Consider the following 21,213-nt stretch of genomic DNA (forward strand, 5'->3'; position numbering starts at 1 on the left):
TGATCTGTGGCGGCTGCTGCAGAGCCGCCAGGAGGAGGGTGGATCTCCCCAGAGCAAAGCGTCGGAGTCCTCCTCCTCCTTCTCCTCCTCCTCCAGAGCCCAGGCTCCCCCGCCACCCGTCAGACTCCTCCTTCGACCGCTCCCGGCGCTGGGCCTTCCAGGCGACAAGGACTGAGTACCCTCCGGCCGGAGCCACGCAGCCGCGGCTTCTGGAGCCCTCGGGGCGGCGGACTGGCTCGCGGTGCAGGTGAGCGATGCCCGCTCGGGCCGCCCGGGGAGGGACTGGGGCCACCCGGGCGGCGGCGGGGGTGTGTCCGGGCGGCGGCGGGCCGAGGCCCTGACGCGGGTTCGGGCTGCCGAGATTGCACATCCCACGTTCTGCCCGGGGACGAGCTGTGAGATGAGCCCGGCTGGAATCCGGGGCACCGCGTTCGCCGCTGTGGGGCGAGTGAGCCCCCGAGAGTGGGCGGCTGCGGAGAGGTCGCCTGCGCCCGGCAGCCGGTCTCAGTTGGCCTCGTCCGAAGGTCACCCCGCACCTTTCGTCCAGGGCGCCCAAGTTCCCGCCCGGGCGGTGCCCGCGACCTGGGGCAACCCGCTGCCGCCGCAGTCCCCGCGCCTCACTCCACCCCTCTCCCCTCCTTCCCTTTCTTTCCACTCCTTGCCTGTGCTAGAGCCGCTGCTTTTTAAGCATCTCCGCCAGGGTTTTTTGTTTTGTTTGTTTGTGGGGTTTTTTTTTTTTTTTTTTTTTTTTTTTTGCCAGTTAAAGGAATGGTTTTTCAGACTTAAAGTCATTAGACTCTCCGCACTGAACTGAATACCTGGCCTTGGGCGCTTGCACAGCTTTAGCCCATTTTCAGGTAATCTAGCTTCTAATATGAGGAAGAGAATACATTTTGGGAGAAAGGTGTTTCCTCTGTGGTTCGTTTCTGAAAGATTTCCAGAAGTGGAAGATGTGATTGGCATGCTTTAGCCTGGATATATGTGTTTAAGTAGACGGGGGTGACGGCACACAGGGGTGGCAGTGTTGTTTCAGGATTTAGGGAGAATTAGGGAGTTAACTGGCCTGTGCTCGGAAACCTGAATGTCCAGACTTGTAAGAGCTCATCCAAGTGTGGCTGAGGTAGTGTGCGAAGTCCCGTGCCACGCCCTACGTGTCAAGCTGAAAAGCACCTAATTTACAAATTGTGTGGTGTGTGGGGGGAACAACCTTTATAAAACATGTATCATAAGTTAATTCTTTTCCAGAAAGTAAATTGCAACTTGAATCATATTCCAGAAATTGGATAACAGATTTCATTGGTAAACTCTTACAGTATGTTTATTAATGTATTTCAGTGTGTCTTATTAGCTCATGTTTTTCTGTCTCTCGTAATACAATATTATTCTAAACCGACTCCTGTATTAAAATAATACGCTATTATTGTAAAGTATTATCTGACAACACCGTTTTTTGACCTTGGATTTCTTTAGGGCAGGAGCCATGTCCTACTTATGACTGTTTCTATGCAGTATGCCTTGAACATAGAAGCTGTTCACACATTTCTGCACTGAATGAATGAATGAGTGTATAGGTTATCTCACAGTCACCATCCAGGAGTTGCTTATTTTTGTTGGGCTAGGCTGTTTGTTTTGTTTTAGGTTCTTGCCACTTACAGACTTTACTTCGTGTTTCATTCTTCAGCAGTCAGAGTTCTTTGCCTTCCAAAACTATCCTCCTCTGAAAGGTTAAAATTATATTAAAATTGTGCTGGGCATTATAACTTGTATTCTAGTGTTAAATGCTTACTACTTGAGCATATTCAGAGTTAGTAGGAAGAGATTGCCTGGTGATACACATCAAGTTTATGTTTGGGGTTGATAACTGTACCCTATCTTAATGAAAAAGAGGAAATTAGGAGTTACCATTGTTTGGATAACGTGGTGCTTCCCAGAATGCTTATAGTGGTTCATTCTTCCCATGAATACACGCAATCCTCTGAAATCCTGATGTGACCTTGGCATGATTTACCAATAGCCTCTTTTACATTTATTTTCCAAGATCCAGATGCTGTTCTCTAGTGTGTTTGCTGAGTGTGCAATAATATGGATCATTTATTTTGAAGCAGTACTTCATTACAACACTTTCTTCACAGGGCTTTCCAAAGGAAGAAAGGGCTAATTATAGAAAAGAATCTTGTCTACCATTTGTGAGGGAATATTTTTGTCTATAGATGGTTGGATTATTTTCACATTAGGGAGGTTCAAATAAGAAGAAAGTGCTGACGTTTTCTCTCCTCTCCAAGTATGTGGTGGTGGTCCTGCACTGTTTTTCCGAGCTTAGCTTCTACAGAACATAAATAAATGTACCAGTGTCAATTCTTGTAGATATGCATATCAGTGTAATATGCATTTGTATTCTTTAGTAGATGAGTGGCAAGGACAATTACTTTTAAAATACTGGAATAAGAGGCTGTGAATGTTAATGAGGAAAAAGACTATGATTTTGAAGGAGACAGTTTATGATTTTCATTGTTTTATAAAATATTTTAACTCTTAGACACTAAGGAGAGGGAAGCCAGCAATTTCTTACCTCAGTGACATTACCACTATACAGAGGTTAGATTTTCCTTCTTTAATTCAGCAACCCTCTTGGTAATAAGAGTTCTCATGTGTTGATTGCCTGCCGAGCACTGTGATAAGAGCTTTACTTAAATTATTTCTAATCTCCACAACACTTCTGCAAGACAGGTAGTTTTCCCATACTTTATTAAGGTAAATTGAAGTTATTTGCCAGAGGCTAGGCACCTAGCTTGTGTGTAGTAGAGCCTAGATTTGAAAGTAACAATTGCTGAGAGCACTGAGTATTATTGCAGTTAATCCTAAATGGCTGTGGAAAAGGCAGTTCTGACTGAGCTGGAACTGGAGCTTCAGGAAGGTGAAGATACTGATTCCTCTCTCTTGGACATCAAGTGTGGCCTGGGGTTGCCAGCAGTCCTGGCCAGGTGGCCTCAAGCAGCAGCCATTCTTCTCTTTTATCTTCAACGTGCCTACAAATACAGTGTTATCACCGTCCATGTGTGCCATGATGAAAAAATGGTTGGGCATTGTTCCCGTGGGTGTCCTGGTAAAGTATTTGGACTCAATTCTGGTGTTTGATTAGTGCTTTTTAAAGTAACAGAATCGTCCCTATTTGAGAGGAATACCATAAATCTATTTGTAGTGACCTTTCCTTGAAATCACATTTTTTTTAGTTCGTTCTTTCACTAATGGAAATGGGGGAGAAGCTATGGGGGACAGTAGAAAGAATTGTAAAAGAAGCAGAGATGTGCTTGGTCTGTTTTTAACCGTTTGAGACCATTAATCATTTTCTCTGGGTTTAAGATGGAGACTTAAAAGTGGCAGAAGTCTTGTAAGGGTTTAGCTGCTATTCAGTGCTGGTAGAATTCTCTTCCCTCCTTCTAAGCCTGTGCACTTTTTAAAATGCACTTTTAAATAGGCTTAATTTGAAGAATGTGTCCATCTCTCTCTCTCTCTCTCTTTTTTTTTTTTTTTTAAAGATATACCCTTAAGTAAAAAACAGCTGATTGTCTGGCCCCCATAGGTAACAGCTATTCTGTTTTTTCTTTAAGACATCTTTCTTATTACCTTATTGCATTCATAAGGATTTGGGTTGCCGTATAGAAAAAAAGAAATTAAAGTTTTATGGGTTTCTAAAATATGTATGAGTAAATTTTAGGTGAGAATTTGCATCTTTGATTTAATTATACGTGAAGGTGATGACTTAGTTTCTCAAAGTCGGTAGTCTTTACAAGTCAAAAAAGGCATGCTTCCATAAAATGATACTATTCTTAAAGGCCTTCACAGCTAGGGTCCTATATTAGATGCCGTAGATGTAACACTGACATACATAGTCTCCTTAAAGTCTGGGATCCAATTTTATTGCTGAATTTACTTTTGAAACTAAATGTCAGGGTTTGGTAATGTTATTTTGGACAATAAGACATAGTTAGATTATAAAATGGCTTATACTCCCAGATTTATTGGGAAGGTGGGCAAAGATCCCCCAGTTTCCAAAAGATTATGATTATGGTCATCTAAGCCACAGGATCTGTTTTCTTACGTAGTTGAGAAGCTAACATAGTACTCCATTAAAAGTGGAGGTTGCCACACTGCGTGACCAAACACTGAGTTCAGCTGCCTTGTCTAGATATTCTGGATTACTACAGCAGCCTTCTAGCCTATGGTTGGAACCCATCTGATACTTTTCCCATTCTTGCTTAGAACAATGGTGATATTTCTCTGCTTAAAATCCTCTTGTGGCTCTTTTTTGCCCATTAATAAAATTCAAACTCCATTTATCCTTAATCTCATATACAAAACCTTCAAGATGTGCTCCTTACCTAACTCTCTTTTTTTCCCCTTTATCTTTCATATTTTTCATTTTTTTTCTTACCTAACCCTTTAGCCTTATCTCTCTTCTTGGATGATCTTTTGTTCTACCAATACCCAGCTTTTCTGGAATGCTAGTGTTTGTTTACTCAGTCCTCCATTTCCTCTTCCTGGAATTCTAGCCTCTCTTCCTTCCCCTAATCTAGTATACTCCTACTGGTCCTTCAGAACTCAGTTTAGGTTATAATTCTCCAAAAAATTACAATTAGGTTCTCTCTCTGGATCCCATCCCTCAAAAAAAAAAAAAAAAAAAAAAAAAAAAAAACCTTTAAGACTGGGCTGGTTGCTTCTCTTATGTGCTGTCATAATATCTGTTACAGCTCTTAACTACACTGGAGAGAATACTTTCATTAGCCTATTGTAAATTTTGTTGACAGCAGTCCACAGTAACCTCATAACTACACACACACACACACACACACACACACACAGACACACACACATTCTTTCTCTCTCTTAAAGACATTCTTCGTAGGCCTTTATCAGTCAAGTGCCCAAACTTTCTCAATTCATGGCACCCTTATTATCGCAGTAATTTTTTTCACAGCATCCCTAGGTCAAAAGAAACACCTAACAGTTTAATTTTTTTGTTTTTTGTTTTTTGAGACGGAGTCTCGCTCTTTCACCCATGCTGGAGTGCAGTGGCGCGATTTTGGCTCACTGCCGCCTCCACCTCCCAGGTTCAAGCAATTCTCCTGCCTCAGCCTCCCGAGTAGCTGGGATTACAGGCATGCGGCACCATGCCTGGCTAATTTTTTGTATTTTTAGTAGAGACGGGGTTTCACCATGCTGGCCAGGCTGGTCTCGAACTCCTGACCTCGTGAGCCATGTGCCTCAGCCTCCCAAAGTGCTGGGATTACAGGCGTCAGCAACCATGCCTGGCCAGTTTAATTTATTAAGTAATTAGGTCTGAACAACTTAATAAGTATGTATCTCCTAACAAGTCAGTAGCTGTGTGAAAAGATAAAATACACAAACTAAAATCAGTAACTTTCATTCTTAACTGCTATCGTGTATGTACCATAGTTTTCTCGACTAATGTCCTGTTTGAACATTTAAGTAATATCTAATATTTTGCAATTACAAATGATGTTACAGTGAAAAACTTTGTGTACATGTATCTTTGTATTGTTGGAGAGATACATCTTCAGGATAAATGCATATGTAGAGTTGTTAGGTACTGTCAAACTCCTCATCCTGTGGGGTTATACTATTTTGCATTCCTACCAGCAGTGTATGAGAGTAGAGTGCTTATTTCCTCACAGCCTCACCAGCAGTGTTTTGTCAGCTTTTGAATTTGTGCTGATCTAATAGGTAAGAAATTGTATCTCAGTGTATTTTCCATTTGTACTTCTATTACAAGTGAATTGAACATGTTTTCATATGTTTAAGGGTCATTTTAATATTTATTTTTATTGTTCATATTATTTGCTCACTTTCTTTTCTTTTCTTTTTCCTTTTTGAAACGGAGTTTCGCTCTGTCGCCCAGGCTGGAGTGCAGTGGCACGATCTCTGCTCACTGCAACCTCCGCCTCCCAGGTTCAAGCGATTCTCCTGCCTCAGCCTCCTGAGTAGCTGGGATTACAGGTGCACGCCACCACGCCTAGCTAATTTTTGTATGTGTGTATGTATTTATTTATATATTTTGAGATGGGGTCTCACTCTGCCAGGCTGGAGTGCAGTGGCGCCATCTCAGCTCACTGCAACCTCTGCCTGCTAGGTTCAAGCGATTTTCCTGCCTCAGCCTCCCGAGTAGCTGGGACTACAGGCGCGTGCCACCATGCCTGGCTAATTTTTTGTACTTTTAGTAGAGATGGGGTTTCACCGTGTTAGCCAGGATGGTCTCGATCTCCTGATCTCGTGATCCACCTGCTTCGGCCTCCAAAAGTGTTGGGATTACAGGCATGAGGCACCGTGCCTGGCCCTAATTTTGTATTTTTAGTAGAGATGGGGTTTCACCATGTTGGTCAGGCTGGTCTCAAACTCCTGACCTCGTGATCCGTCCACCTCAGCCTCCCCAAGTGCTAGGATTACAGGCGTGAGCCACCATGCCGAGCTTTCTTTTACTTTTTTTCTTTTTTTTGAGACAGAGTCTTGCTGGACCCTCCAGGCTGGAGTGCAGCGGTGCAATGGTACGATCACAGCTCACTGCAGCTTCAGCCTCCAAGACTCAAGTGATCTTCCCACCTCAGCCTCCTGAGTAGCTGGAATTATAGGTGCATGCCACCATGCCTTGCTAATTTTTTTTTTTTTTTTTGTCGAGATGGGGTTTTAACATGTTGCCCAGACTGGTCTTAAACTCCTGGGCTCAAGCAATCTGCCCACTTCAGCTTCCCAAAGTGCTGGAATTACAGGCATGAGCTATCGTGCCCGACCAATTTGCCCATTTTCTATATGACTTTCAGTCTTTTTTCCTCTCAGCTTTCAAAAGTTCTTTCTATTTAAGAATATTAACCGTTTAATTTTGACATATGTTGCAGATATTTTTGCTAGTCGTCTTTTGGCATAGCTTGTGGTGATTTTTTGCCATACAAAAGATTGTTTTTATATAGCCAAATATATAAATTTTAAATTTACTGCATCTGAAGTTTTAGTCATATTTAGGAAACTTCTTACCTTCAGGTTATAGAGAAATTCACACATGCTTTCTTCTGGTACTCATATAGTTTCATTTCTCACATTTAGTTCCATTCAGAGTTTATTTCTATGTATGATATAAGGAATGCATCTAATTTTATCCTTTTCCAAGTGGCTATCCAGTTGCCCCAATGACATTTATTTACAAAAGAAAAAAAAATTCTTGTTCCTTCTATATGCAGTTGGGTATATTTTTTTTCTATTGGATTATCTCACCATTCATGCACCAGTACCACATCATTTTATTCATAGAGGCTTTGTAGTATGCTTTAATGTTTGGTAGGGCTAGTCCCCCATTATAGCGCTTCCTCTTCATTGTTTTTCTTGCCTTCTTGTATGAATTTTAGCATCAATTTGTCTAAGTCTATGAAACAATTCATTGCTGGTTTTTTGTTTTTGTTTTTGTTTTTTTGAGACAGAGTTTCACTGTGTCACCCAGGCTGGAGTGCAGTGGTGCAATCTCAGCTCACTGTACCCTCTGCCTCCCAGGTTCAAGCGATTCTCCTGCCTCAGCCTCCCATGTAGCTGGAACCACAGGCGTGTGCCACCATGCCCAGCTTATTTTTTTATTTTTAGTAGAGACAGGGTTTCACCATATTGGCCAGGCTGGTCTCAAACTCCTGGCCTCAAGTGATCCACCTGCCTCGGCCTTCCAAAGCACTGGGATTACAGGCGTGAGCCATGGTGCCCGGCCTCATTGCTGTTTTTATTGGGATCACATTGAACTTATACTAACTTATGAAGAACTGACATCTTTTTTTTGGAGAAAGGGTCTCCCTCTGTTGCCCAGGCTAGAGTGCAGTGGTGCCATCATAGCTCACTGCAGCCTTGAACTCCTGGGCTCAAGTGATCCTCCTGCCTCAGCCACCCAAGTAGATGATAGTACAGGTGTGTGCCACCATGCCCTGCTAGATAATTGACATCTTGATGGTACTGAGACATCTTAACCTAAAACAAACAATGTCTTTTTATTTTTTACATTCTACTTTTGTGTCTTTGAGGAATGGTTTATAGTTTTCTTCATACAAGTTTTCAACATTTCTTGCTTATTCCTAAGCTATTTTATCTTTTTTGTTGCTATTATAGTTTTCTTATCATTTATGTATTTTAACTGGTTATTGTCCATTTATACGAATATTGTTGATTTCTGCATATTTTCCTGCCACCTTGCCAAATTGTTACTAAGTTGACTATGTTAGCCTCTTTTGCATTGCTATGAAAGTATACCTATGACTGGGTAATTCATAAAGGAAAGAGATTTGTTTGGCTCACGGTTCTGCAGGCTGTACTGGCATGACACCAACATCTGCTTGGCGAGTTGAGGCCTCAGGAAGTTTTTACTCATGGAAGAAGGCGAAGGGTGAGCAGGTGTGACACATGGCAAAAGAAGAGTGAGAGAGAGGAGGAGGTTCTGGGCTCTTTTAAACAACCAGCTCTCATGTGAACTAATAGAGTAAGAACTTGCTCATTACTGTGAGGACAGCACCAAGCCATTCGTGAGGAATCTGCCCTATGACGGAAACATCCCCCGACTAGGCCCGCCTCCAACCTTGGGAATTCCATTTCAACATGAAACTTGGAAGAGACACACATCCAAATCATATCAATTACTTCCATCATTGCTTCTCTCAGATTTTCCAGATATACTATCGTGTCATCTGTAAATAGTTTTTTTTCCTTCTTTTCCAGTGTTTATGCCTTTAACTATTTATCTTATCTAATTGCACTGACTAATATCTCCAGAACAAGATTAAATAGCAGTGTAACAATGTCTTTAATAGAGGTACTGATTGCTTCATTGTATTATCTTCACCATGGATATACAAATGTGTACATTTCAACGTAGATAATAGTTTGGCTATGTATATACCTTACAAGGGTTGCACACAGTCCTTCGCTGTGTCTTTAAGAGATGCTTATGGAGATTGGCTGGGTGTGGTGGCTAAGGCCTGTAATCCCAGTACTTTGGGAGGCTGAGGCTAGCAGGTAGCTTGAGCTCATGAGTTTGAGACCAGGTCGAGTAAGATGGTGAAACCCTGTCTCTACAAAAAGTACAAAAATTAGCTGAGTATGGTGGCGTGTGCTTGTGGTCCCAGCTACTAGGGAGGCTGAGGTGGGAGGATCACTTGAGCCCAGGAGGGGAGGCTTCAATGAGCTGAGATCATGCCACTGCACTCCAGCCTGGGTGACAGAGTGAGACCCCATCTCAATTTTTAAAAAATTAAATTTTAACAAAAGATACTTAAGGAGATGGATGTGGTAAGAAGCAGGAAAAGTCAACTTTCCTAGTGCATGGTAGCAAAATACGGTGTTTAGCATGATAACTGCTCCATGGTTTCTCAGTTTATACAAGCAGCCCTGAGTTTTCTTGCTTCTCTACACAGTTTTCTGGATTTCATTTTGTTTTTTACCCAGCTAGTTATAGATGCCACAGGGTGACCTCCTTTTCCCTTCTAGGCTAAAGCTGTCATAGGTCTATGAAAATCTAGGGATTCCCTTCTAGGCTTCATAGTCTTAAGTGGTGTGCGTGCGTTGCAGATGAGCAAGGCTTGTTTTGCATTGATATATTGCTGCCTTGACTTCTTGGATTTCTAGATCATATAGCAAGGTAAATGTTAGTCTGTTCTCGCACTGCTGTAAAGACATACCTGAGAATGGGTAATTTATAAAGAGAAGAGGTTTAATTAACTCACAGTTCCACATGGCTGGGGTGGCCTCAGGAAACTTAAAATCATGGCAGAAGATGAAGCGGGCGTGTCTTACATGTCAGCAGAAAAGAGAGAGAAGGGGAGAGAGAGAATGAGAATGCATGAGAGTGAGCAAGAGTGAGCATGTGCACGCAAGAGCAGGAAAAACTGCTTTACAAAACCATCAGATCTCGTGAGAACTCACTCACTGTCAAGAGAACAGCATGGAGGAAACCGCTTCCATGATCCAGTCACCTCCCACCTAGTCCCTCGCTCAACAAGTGGGGTTATGGCGATTATAATTCAAGATGAGATTTTGGTGGGGACACAGCCAAACCCTATCAGCAGGTTTGTAATTAGATGAGTTTATCCACTGGGGGGTAATCCTAGAGTACATATCTGTGGGTGGTTCTTGACAAGTGTGTAAGGCCTGGGACATCTGGCTTTGAGGCAGTTCTTTCTCCAGGTTTTATTTATGCGAATCCACTCATCTGGCAGGAATGATTTGTTGGTGTGAAATCAGGTGTTGGCCCAGCATCCCTTCTCTTCCCCAAGGAGCTTCTTACAGAACAGGTGTTCTCAGGAACACATTCGAGGAGCCCCCTGCTAATGAGAGCCAGAGAGCCCCTGGGTTTGCACACTCCAATGCTGGCCATCTGAATCCGGAGCTGTGGGTGGGAGGGGACCCTGAGCCTTGGGCACTAGAGGGATGGCATAGAGGAGCTTCTAGAAGGACTCCATACTGTGTAGTACTTTAGGTTCTAGCACCTGTGGTTCTTGAGCACTTGAAATGTGGCTTGAGGAGCTGAGGGGTTTTTTTGGTTTAATTTTTTAAAACAGGGTCTTGCTCTGTTGCCCAGGCTGGAGTGCAGTGGCATGATCATAGCTCACTGCAGCCTCCAACTCCTGGGCTCAAGCAATCCTCCTGCCTCAGCCTCTGAGTAGGCTGGCACTACCGGCATGCATCACCACACCTGGCTCATTAAAAAAATTTTTTTTTAGAGGTGGGGTCTTGCTATGTTGTTCAGGCTGGTCTTGAATTCCCAGGCTCAAGCAATCCTCCTGCCTCGGCCTCCCAAAGTGCTGAGATTGTAGGAGTGAGCCACCACATCTGGCCTGAGTTTCACATTTTTAAAAACGTTGTTTTGGCCAGGTGTGGTGGCTCACGCCTGTAATCCTAGCACTTTGGGAGGCCAAGGTAGGCGGATTGCCTGAGCTCAGGAGTTAGAGACAAGCCTAGGCAACATGGTGAAACTCCATCTCTGCTAAAATACAAAAAAAAAATTAGCCAGGCATGGCGGCGTGGGCCTGTAGTCCCAGCCACTCAGGAGGCTGAGGCAGGAGAACTGCTTGAACCTGGGAGGCAGAGGTTGCAGTAAGCCAAGATGGTGCCACTGCACTCCAGCCTGGCGACAGAGTGAGACTCCATCTCAAATAAAAAAAAAAAAAAAAACAGAAAAGAAACAAAAAATGTTGTTTTAATTTTAATTAACTCAAATAGCTTCATGTGGCTAGCTGCCGCCCTGTAGAGCAGCACAGTTCTAGAACTTTCGAGACCTTCTCCCTGTTATCCACACTTACTTTACAGAGTAGACTCAGCACTTCGAGTCCCCTGTCCTTCAGGCCAGGCCAAACCTTGGTCCCCAGAGCCCAGTGTGGCAGAGGCCATCGAAAACTGACCCACGCACTCTAGCCCAGCCCTGGATTTACAGCCAAGCACTGTATAGGGATGGGTGACTCTTTTGTTTTTGTTTTTGTTTTGAGTTGGGTCTCTCACTCTCTCACCCAGGCTGGAGTGCAGTGGCATAATCATAGCTCACTGTAGCCTTGACCTCCTGGGCTCAAGCCATCCTCCTGCCTCAGCCTCCTGCAGAACTGGGACTACAGGCACATGCCACCACACCCAGCTATTTTCTGTTTTTTTTTTGGTAGAGTCAGGGTCTCACTATGTTGCCCAGACTGGTCTTGAACTCCTGGCCTCAAGCTATCTTCCTGCCTCAGCCTCCCAAAGTGCTGGGATTACAGGTGTCAGCCACTGTGCCTGGCCTCTTGGTGACTCTTTGCAAGGTCATTGCTGGCTGGCTGATATGGCCTGCAGCCTCTGCCTGTAACCATCAGAGCGATACTCTCATTATCGGCAAGGTGGGACCCACCCTGGCCCAAGAGACAGGGCCTGTTATTCCACTGTATGGAGGAGAAGCTGAGGCTTAGGGAAGGCGGATGACTTGGCAAGGTCATAAAGACAGCAAGCTGCAGGACCAGCTCATTCTAAGGCATGAACCCCCTGTGGTGGCCCACCTCACCATGATGTTAACATTTCAGCCTGCTCCCTTCCAGGCAGACAGTCTTCCAGAAAGTTACCCGGCTCCCTGGCTGGGCGCGGTGGGTCACGCCTGTAATCTCAGCACTTTGGGAGGCCGAGACGGGCAAATCACGAGGTCAGGAGATCGAGACCATCCTGGCTAACACAGTGAAACCCCGTCTCTACTAAAAATATAAAAAATTAGCTGGGCGTGGTGGCGGGCATCTGCAGTCCCAGCTACTCAGGAGGCTGAAACAGGAGAATGGCGTGAACCTGGGAGGCAGAGCTCGCAGTGAGCCAAGATCGTGCCACTGCACTGCAGCCTGCGCGACAGAGCGAGACTCCGTCTCAAAAAAAACCAAAAGTTACCCAGCAACCCGAGTCATATCCTGATGATATCCATGCTCCTCAGTCACGCATCCCGTGGTGCAGGGGCTGACCCCAAGAGGAGCTGCTGCCCCCAGAGGGTGGGGAGCCGAGGCAGGGCCTGGGTTAGACTTACCAGGCTATGATCCCAGCCCAGCCCTCACCAGGGACCCCCGAGTGCATCTCTCTCCTCTCCAGGCCTCTGTTTCTCCATCTGTGCAACCACAGTGTTGGACATGGTAGTCCCAAGTGTCTGCTCGTAACTTTGCCCTCTCTGTGCCCCCAGGTCAGGGCTGCGATAAGACCCGGTCACGGGTGACCCTGCAGGAGTGGAATGATCCTCTTGACCATGACCTTTGAGGCCCAGCTCATCTACCGGCACCTGCTGGACGTGGAGGCCATGCTGTGGTGAGTCCCACCCAGGAGAGCCTGTGCAGCCTGGGGAACGTGCCAGGCTTGGGGCTGCTCCATGGTGTCTGGTCACCTCTCTTGTAATTGGCCACATCTGGGGAGGGCACCAGGAGTACCTCTCTGCAGCACGAGGCCAGCTCAGGTTAGGACAGGGGCCCCAAGGGTCAGGGCCATGCCTGCTTCATGCCATGTGCTGACTGAGCCCATCTTGCAACCTGCCCAGCTGTTCCCCTGGGCCCTTGGAGTACAGGCACAGCCTCAGCCAATTCCCTGAGTTCCTTGGCCATCTTGCTTCGTCCAGTGGTTCTCAGCCTTGGCAGAAGCTTAGAAAAAACAGGATGCTTTTAAAGATCAGCTTTAAAAAACAGGATGCCAAGGCCCCATCACTCAGGGTCTCTGGAGATGTGGCTGGTGCCAGGATACTTCAAGGTGATCCAGTGCTTCCCATGCGCTCAGCTTCCCCTGAGCCAACTGGAGCTGGAGCTCATTCATCTGTCACACCCCTACACTCTGCAAGGAGGAAGGGTGTGGTCCTCCCCATTCCTCATCGACTCTTCCAGGGTTTATCTCTGCCCTCAAAGCCCACGAAGGTGGGGTGCGGTGACTCATGCCTGTTATCCCAGCTCTTTGGGAGGTGGAGGCAGGCAGATTGTTGGAGATCAGGAGTTTGAAACCAGCCTGGCCAACATGGCGAAACCTCTTCTCTACTAAAAATACAAAAATTAACTGATGTGGTGGAGGGTGCCTGTAATCCCAGCTACTCAGGAGGCTGAGGCAGGAGAATTGCTTGAACCCAGGAGGTGGAAGTTGCAGTGAGCTTAGATTGCGCCACTGCACTCCAGCCTGGACCGCAGAACAAGACTCTGTCTTCAAAAACAAAACAAAACAAATGCAAAGGGCCTTCTGGTCAACCCACAGTGGGATGGGGAGGAGGAGGAGACATGGGGAGGGAGAAGGTGGAAGGTGCCCTGGTGGGCTTTGGCCCAGCCTCTTCATAGACTGAAAGAGTCAGCCCTGCCATCACCCCCAAAGCCACCTCTAGCCCAGGAGGCCCATGCTGGGCCACCCCCAGGCTTCCCACAAGGACACCAGAAGGTCTGGCAGGGAGAGTGGAGGCTGCTGGCCCCCACTCTGACCTCCCCCACAGGGAGAGGCACCGGGAGCTGAGCTGGGGCACAGAGGCAGGCACGGTGCCCACGAGCCCTGGCAAAGGTAGGTCTTGCCCACCTGGGACTTGCTCGTGGCCCGAGCCCCCTCCAGAGATGCACGGGTGGGGTCCTCGGGCTCACTCCCAGGGGCCCTCACGGCTGCCTCTGCCCACAGTCCCCGAGGACTCATTGGCCCGGCTGCTCCGGGTGCTGCAGGACCTCCGCGAGGCCCATAGCTCCAGCCCGGCCGGCTCCCCACCCTCAGAGCCCAACTGCCTCCTGGAGCTGCAGACGTGAGGCCCGCCCTACGCTCCCCTTGCTGAGTCCCCTGCCAAGCGCTCGGAGCCCCCCCAGGACACTCTGCACCCCCTCACCCCGGTCCTCCTCATTAGGGTGCAGGGCCTAGGTCTCTTCCAAGTGGGGGAGGGGGGAGAGTCAGGAATAAGGGGATCCCCAGAAGTGCAGAGCTGAGCAGGCTTGGGCCTGTCATGGCTGGCCTGAAGTGTCCCCAGCTCCCTACAGCCGCTGTAGCCATCACTGCCTCTCCAGGGACCCTCCTCTCCTGCCTAGGACAGACCCAGCCAGAACCACTGCTAGGATGGGCCACACCCAGGGGTCTGGCCTCCAGGGACCTAGAGAATGGGAGGGAGAACGGGGCCCCAGGAGACCCGGCCGCCACCCCACCCGCTACCCTTGGGTGCCACAGGGCTGTGCTGTTGCCAACAGTAAACCTGCTGTTACTGTCCAGGCTCTGGGGTCTTGTGATGAGGGTCTGGGGAGAAAGTGGGCCCGGGGGGACCCCGGAGGCTGTCGGTGGATGTGCCGATGATGGGGCTGACAGTATGGGCTCTGGGCATCCCTGTTCCCCCCTCTTTCTTCCCCCCACTCTTCTGGGGTCGGGGGTTCCTTTCCCTTCCCAGTTGCTGTCCCTGGGTCCCCTCTTTCATGTCCCACAGGCCACAGAGCCCAGTGTGTCCAACCAGCTGTTCTCTCCTCAAAGCAGCCCCCAAGCAAGTCCCTTCTCTAGGGTGTCCCTGAGGACAGCACAGAGGCGGGACTCAGAGACCCCATTCCTCTTCACGCAGCCCTTACCCCAAGCCCTCTAGCTGTGTGGCTGGCAGTGTTGGCCACGTAGGGGCTCCCATCCCCCCACCATTGTGTCACATGGGCTGCCAGGCTCAGCTCCCAGCTGCGTCCACAGTGACCTGGATCAGGGTGGGGACAAGGACTGGACCCTCCTTCTCCAGAAGGCCTTCAGCTCTTGCCTTGCCATGCAGTCACCTCCTTCCCCCTCTGACCCCAGATCCCAAAGGTGCACCGTTGCCCCAGCCCCTTTCTGGCCCCATGGGGTTTCTCTGATGCCTTCATCATAGAGGCCCGGGGCTGGTCCGATGGTTGGCAAAACTTGACTCCGGCCCAGTCCCCACTCTTGGGGACTTAGAACCCCTGGTGTCCTGGGATCTGGCCTGCCTTTCTTTGGTCAGTCCCTGTGGTCCCCCACCAGCTCCCCCTCCCATAGGGCTGCCCACCAAGCCCTGCCCCCAGCGCAAGAGGAGCCCCCACTGCCTGCGGGGCAGTGATGTCTGGCCACCGGCTCACACCAATGACTTGGTCCTGGGGTGGCAGAAGCAGCAGGTGACAGGAGCAGGGCCCCTGTCCCTCTCTTCTGGCCCTGTGGTACCCAGGCCACACGTTGTGCCCGCTCTTGGGGCTGACCAGCTGCAGGGACCACCAGCCGCTGCTACTGTGGGCCGCCCCGGGGCAGGGTGGGCAGGGCCTTTGTGGGTTATGAGGACACAGAAGTCCCTGAGGCCCCCAGACCTGGCTCAGCCAACCTCTTTCCTCCCCCGGTTGCCCCCCACTCTAAAGCCTCCTCCCTCCCAGCGTCCACTGGCTCCAGGCTCCTCACAACAGCAGCTCATAGACAGGGCGTCTCCAGGTGGTCCCAGCCCTCCAGATGTTTCTAGCTCTCCAGGTGGGCGCTGTTTTCACGTCTGCCTGCATCCATTCATTCCTTCATTCCTCACCTTTATCCTGTTATCTCTATTTTTTTAAGCTACCAGGAAGGAAAGGGAAGAAGAGATCACGAAACTGGGACCCCTAGAAGGGAGGAGTGGGCTTTGAACTTAGACATCTACCTCAGAGCTCAAATAGGTTGTTTAAAATCACATTCAATTTTCAGATGAAGGGGAACTTTATAGTTTTTTGTTTTTTTTTTTTTGAGACAGAGTCTCACTCTGTTGCCCAGGCTGGAGTGCAAATGGCTTGATCTTGGTTCACTGCAACCTCTGCCTCCCAGGTTCAAGCAATTCTCTTGCCTCAGCCTCCTGAGTAGCTGGGACTACAGGCGTGTGCCACCACGCCCAGCTAATTCTTGTATTTTTAGTAGAGACGGAGTTTCTCCCTGTTGGCCAGACTGGTCTCGAACTCCTGACCTCAGGTGATCTGACCGCCTTGGTCTCCGAAAGTGCTGAGATTACAGTTGCGAGCCACTGTGCATGGCCAGAACTTTATAATAATTAAAAGAGACTTGAAGCTGGGTGTGACGGTGCACACCTCTAGTCCCAGCTACTCGGGAGGCCAAGGCAGAAGGATCACCTTGAGGCCAGGAGTTTAAGGCCAGCCTGGGCAACATAGCAAAATCTAGTCCCTAAAATTAAAAAAAAAAAAAAAAAAAAAGGAAAATAAAGGAGACTTGAAATTTTTGAACTAAATAGTGGTGATGGCTACACATTGTGAATGTAATTAACACCACTGAGTTAAACACTTAAAATGGTTAAAATGGCAAATTGTATGTTATACCTATTTTACTACCATAAAAAGTATAAAAAAGAGGCAAGATATTTAGGTGACTTACAGCAACCAATTGCAACAAAACAAAATGTTAAGAAATGATCTTTTTATGAGGCAATTGGAAATCTGAACACTGATCAACTATAGGATGATTGGAATTATTAATTTTGTAAAGGTGTGATAAGATACTGCACTTGGCTGGGCACAGTGGCACATGCCTGTAATCCCAGCTACTTGGCAGGCTGAGGTGGGAGAATCGCTTGAGCTCAGGAGTTCGAGACCAGCCTGGGCAACGTGGCGAAATCCCCGTCTTTACAAAAACAAACAAACAAACAAAAAAGATATTGCAGTTGTGTTGTAAGCGTCCTTATCTTTCAGAGCTACATAGTGGAATGTTTATGGAATATTTAGGATAAATGATATAGGCATTTGGGATTTGCTGCAAAATGACCCAGAGTCAGGGGTCAGGGGGAGAGGTAGAGATGAGACAAGAGGTAGATGGGAGAGGTAGAGGTAGCCACGAGCTGATAATTACAGACAAGAGATGCGGAGTATGTGGGGGCTCATTATCCTGCATAGTCTATCTTTGTATATCTTTGAACTTTTCAAGAATAAAAAAGCTTAAAAAGTATACATGGCCTGGTCCTACCAGAGACTCACCCAATGCCAGCCTCCAGCCAGGGAGAGCCAAGTTTGCATTTTCACACGCATCTCACACTCCTCTGCACTCTCAACTTGGAGAGCTCCAAACAGGGAAACCCCAAGCCTTGCTGGTTTCTGCCAACCCCCTGAGCAGAAGCATGGGTCCCCCTGATCAACACCTCACCACCCTCATCCTGATCTCACTGTACACAGCAAACCCCAGTGTAATTAACAAGACTGAGGATACCTGTAATCCCGGCACTTTGGGAGGCTGAGGCCGGCAGATCACCTGAGTTCAGGAGTTCGAGACCAGCCTGGCAAACCATGGCCAACATGGCGAAGCCCAGTCTCTACTAAAAACACAGAAATTAGCCAGGTGCGGTGGTGCGCATCTGTAACCCCTACTACTTGGGAGAATCGGATTGAACCCGGGAGGCGGAGGTTGCAGTGAACTGAGATCGCACCACTGCACTCCAGCCTGGGTGACAGAGTGATTCTCCATCTCAAAAAAAAAAAAAAAAAAAAAAAAAAAACAAGACAGAGGAGAGGAGGGGCAGAGTCTTCCAGAACATCTTTTTTTTTTTTTTTTTGAGACAGAGTCTTACTGTGTTGCCCAGGCTGGAGTGGAGTGGAGTGATCATAACTCACTGCGGCCTCCAACTCCTGAGTTCAAGTGATCCTCCTGCCTCAGCCTTCTGAGTAGCTGGGACTACAGGTGTGCACCATCATGCCCAGCTAATTTTTTGTACTTTTGGTAGAGACAGGGTCTCACCATGTTGTCCAAGTTGGTCTCCAACTCCTGGGCTCAAGCCATCCTTCCACTTCAGCCTCCCAGAGTGCTGGGATTACAGGACCACCGCACCCAGCCACGAACACATTCTCAACACTCATCCAAGCAAGCTCTGAGCCTCCCCTCTTTGTCCTTAGCCTAGGACAGCCCCCAGTGTCCCAGGGCTCTGACATGACCCCTGACCTGGCTGCCCAGCTAGGTTCTGGGGCAGGGCCAGTGGGGCATCCTGTATACCTTGGCTCTTCCAGGAATAGTAGGGAAAGGCAAAGAGGGCTGGGCACGGTGGCTCATGCCTGTAATCCCAGTACTTTGGGAGGCCAAGGTGGGTGGATCACCTGAGGTCAGGAGTTAGAGACCAGCCTGGTCAACATGGTGAAACCCTGTCTCTACTAAAAATACAAAAATTAGCTGGGCATGGTGGCAGGTGCCTGTAATCACTACTTGAGAGGCTGAGGCAGGAGAATTGCTTGAATTCAGGAGGTGGAGGTTGCAGTGAGCCGAGATCGGGCCACTCCACTCCAGCCTGGGTGACAGAGAGACGCTGTCTCAAAAAAAAAAAAAAAAGGTCAAGGGGAAATTAAGATTCAAGGGGCCTGCCCTCTCCCTCTTCCCTATGGCTTTTGGGGCCATACCAACCTTTTCTCCTGGCTGTGGCCTTGGTGGATACCATTTCCCCCATAGGCAGCCCACCAGCCCGACCCCTTAGAGCTTCATAGCCTGCTGTGCTCTGCCGTCCTATGGGCTCCTAAGCCTTTTTGCTGGATTGGGTCCCTCCCCTCCCTTCCTGGCCCAAGGCCCTGGGTCCAGGGACAGCTGAGCCTGATGCAGCCCCTACCCCACCCCAAATCACCAGCACCTGGTTCTCTGGCTACTTCCTTAGGGGTACACAAAAATCCTCATGCCTGTTGGATCTCCTTGGGTTTCAAGGACCTACTCTCTAGGAAGTATGGCCTCCAGGGTCTCCTGAGCCTAAATGCAGGCAGTGAAAGGGAAGGAGCCGTGGACTTATTAGGGCTACAAGTGGAAACCTGGATCTTGAGTGCACACACACAGCCACCCTTCTGGCAGCATCCCCCATGCCTCTCCTCCCCTCCCCAGATCCTGACCACTGCAGCTGGAAGGGAAGTTAACATCAGTGCATGCCTGGCACTGCCCCCTGGTTCTCCTCTCAGGCCCTGAGCAGAGGTGCCCATAGCCCATCATGCCACATTGTTTCTGGAGGCCACCTGGAAAAGCGAGAGGAGCAGGAGAGGATATACCTTCCGTCTGTCCCACAAGTCTATACCACCCCCTCCCAGAGACTTCAAGCCCTGGCATTCAACTGGGGCCTGGGGCAGGTTCCCAGATGTTTTTTTTGTTTGTTTGTTTTTGTTTTTGTTTTTGTTTGAGACGGAATCTGGTTCTGTCACCCAGGCTGGAGGGCAGTGGTGTGATCTCAACTCACTGCAACCTCCATCTCCCAGGTTGAGGCGATTCTCCTGCCTCAGCCTCATGAGTAGCTGGGATTTACAGGCACACGCCACCACTCCCAGCTAATATTTTGTCTTTTTTTTTTTTTTGGTAGAGATGGGGTTTCATGGAGTTTCACCATATTGGCCATGCTGGTCTTGAACTCCTGACCTCAGATGATCCTTCTGCCTCAGCCTCCCAAAGTGCTGAGATTACAGGTGTAAGCCACCACACCTGGCCTATTTTTTTTTTTTTTTTTTTTTTTTGAGACAGTCTCCCTCTGTTACCCAGGCTGGAGGATAGTGGAACATTCTTGGCTCACTGCAACCTCTGCCTTCCAAGTTCAAGTGATTATCCCACCTCAGCCTCCCGAATAGCTGGAATTACAGGTGCCCATCACCACGCCTGACTAATTTTTGTATTTTTAGTAGAGATGGGGTTTCACCATGTTGGCCAGGCTGGTTTTGAACTCCTGAACTCAAGTGATCTGCCCACCTCATCCTCACAAAGTGCTGGGATTACAGGCATGAGCCACCATGCCCAGTCCCAGATGTCTTGAGGATCTGATTGGACCCCCAGGCAGATATCTGCAGCCCAGGGGGCTGGTGTTCACCACAGGGCAGGGCAGGCACCCTGGGAAGGCTTGAGTGGACCCAGCTCACCCAGTACCTGTTTCTCTCAACCTCTTAGGAAATCTGAACAGGTATGCAGCAACCACCTCTGGACAAGGCCTTTTCAAAGTATAATTTTCAAACATGTAAAAAAGATGACTCGTATATATCATGAACACATATCAAAGATCTACTACGCACCAATTCAGAAAAAGAGTGGGAACTCTGATTCATGGATCATTCTGAGAAGCTGGGTACATGTATTTCATGTATTTGTAAGCATTCTTTTGTTTTGTTTTGTTTTGTTTTTGAGACAGGGTCTCGCTCTGCCACCCAGGCTGGAATGCAGTGGTGCAGTCATAACTCACTGTAGCCTCTTCCTCCTGGGCTCAAGCAATCCTATTGCTTCAGCCTCCCAAGTAAATGGAACTACAGGCACACACTACTATGCCCTGCTGATTTTTTAAATTTTTAGTAGAGACAAGATCTTGCTATATTGCCCAGGCTAGTTTCAAACTCCTGGGCTCAGGCAATCCTCCCTCAGCCTCCCTAAGTGCTGGGACTACAGATGTGAGCCACTGTGCCTGGCCCGTAAACACTTTAAGAGAAGAATGCTAGAATAAGATTGTGATATTACATACGAAAGTGGTTAATTAATGAAGTTTTCTTTTCTTTTCTTTTCTTTGTTTTTGTTTTTTGTTTTTTTTTTTGAGACGGAGGCTCATTCTGTCGTCCAGGCTGGAGTACAGTGGTGCGATCTTGGCTCACTGCAACTTCTGCCTCCCGGGTTCAAGCAATTCTCCTGCCTCAGCCTCCCGAGTAGCTGGGATTACAGGTGCTCACTGCCACGCCCAGCTAATTTTTGTATTTTTAGTAGAGATGGGGTTTCACCATGTTGGCCAGGATGGTCTCCATCTCCTGACCTCGTGATCCGCCCACCTCGGCCTCC

At 48.0% G+C, this 21,213-nt stretch overlaps 1 protein-coding gene across 2 annotated transcripts in view; it reads left to right on the forward strand.

Moving 5' to 3' along the window:
• Window positions 1–220: 220 nt before the first annotated feature.
• LOC117980930 (DNA-directed RNA polymerase II subunit RPB11-b2) overlaps window positions 221–21,213 on the forward strand; it is a 52,619-nt gene continuing 31,626 nt past the window's right edge. For both annotated transcript variants that reach the window (XM_055115875.2, XM_034963963.3), the window contains exons 1-2: window positions 221–247; window positions 12,707–12,828. The gene's annotated coding sequence lies outside the window, so the exon portion shown is untranslated. The remainder of the gene's footprint in view (window positions 248–12,706; window positions 12,829–21,213) is intronic.

The sequence above is a fragment of the Pan paniscus genome, chromosome 6 (genome assembly GCF_029289425.2).
Source record: "Pan paniscus chromosome 6, NHGRI_mPanPan1-v2.0_pri, whole genome shotgun sequence".
In the NCBI taxonomy this organism is placed as follows: domain Eukaryota; kingdom Metazoa; phylum Chordata; class Mammalia; order Primates; family Hominidae; genus Pan; species Pan paniscus.